Genomic DNA, 1,555 nt, shown 5'->3' on the forward strand with positions numbered 1-1,555 from the left:
AAATACTATTTGAACCTTTTAAATTGTCACTGGCGGCTATTAGAAGGCTGTGATGTTATTTCTCTGTGTAGTGCATCTTTGTTTTGCAGGCAACCCGCTCGCAAAGAATCGCAATGAATTTGCGCAATAATTCAAATTACGCATACGCCGCTTAGTACGGATGAGAAAGCCCTCTGCATGCCCATCCTGCCGCTGCAATTCACCCTTTTGGCCCATTCACAGCCCGTCTAAATAGAAAATATCTCAAGTTGTTCCGCCTGAACGCATCGCATCCAAGCCAATGACGCTGAGTCAGTTGGCAGGAAGAAAAAGCCAATGAATAGCGCCGGCGAATGCGACTGCAAAATATGATTTCATTCATTAAAAGCCTGACAAGTTCAAGTTGAATGAATAGATATATTTGGTGGCCGCCTGTCGGTGGCCACATATGATTTATTTTTAACCACGTCTATTACAGCATCATAATGAGCGAGTGTCCCGGCGTCTTGGCAGCCACTCAAAAAATTAACAAATAAAACGCAACGAAGCACAGGCGTTGGCAATTATACAAGAAACATCGAAATATCGAAAACCTTTTAAGAATCGCGCACGAAATGTTTTTATTTGTTTGTCCCCCGGTGCCCCAAGACCCATGTTCTCGGCATTTCCCCGTCCCAATTGGCCAAACAGCTGATTTAAATAGCCCGGCCCAAAGAGCAGCAATCAGAGCGAGAACTGAACAGTACGGACGGATGTCGGCCAAGCAACAAGCGGCGAGGCGAGAGATGTTGGCGAACACGGCAAGCCGGCGAGACATCGCCTCGGGCAGAATCGCCGCACAGTGTCCCAACACATTTTGTAAAAAAATGTTCTTTCTATTATTTGAAAGGAAAATTTTGTTCTACATTTGCATATGTGAACCAAAGAACTACCGATATTAAAAATTCTGTACTTTTGTGGGCAACGATTTTTTAAAAACTACGGTATATTAATTGATAAACGTGAATATAATATGTAGTTAGTCCTATGCCTACACAATCTCGATTTAATTATGAGTTGTCACGTACGGCCGTGACTGTACGCGCATGGAAGTATGCAATTCAAAACTTCTTATATTCGGAAATATTAAACATATTAAAAAGTACCAATCTCGTTAAACTAATTGTAATGCAAAAATTGTATTTCTACGCATACTCGATCACAAAAGACAGACATTTTTAAAACCTGCTGTGATGTCCCGATCACTACAAGAGAAAAAATAAGAAAAATGTAAATTGTAAGATATCATAAATTTAAGTAAGGGATATTCCACCTATATTATTTTATTTTATTATAACAACAGATTGTTTTTAATTTCTTCTTATTATCGATGTTAATGAGACACTAGGTAACGCTCTCTGAATATCCACAATGTGTTCTATAGTACTATTCGCTTCTCCGAATGGAAATCCCTTTCCTGCAAAAACCGACCCACTGTGCCGGCTGCTGCGTACTGCGTGCCGCAGTGCCTTCTGCGCTCGCCGAGCGTCCATTCTCGCCGCTCGGCACCCATGCCACATCGCATCGCCTATCATTC

Source organism: Drosophila sechellia, chromosome 2R (assembly GCF_004382195.2).
Source record: "Drosophila sechellia strain sech25 chromosome 2R, ASM438219v1, whole genome shotgun sequence".
NCBI classification, from domain to species: Eukaryota; Metazoa; Arthropoda; class Insecta; order Diptera; family Drosophilidae; genus Drosophila; species Drosophila sechellia.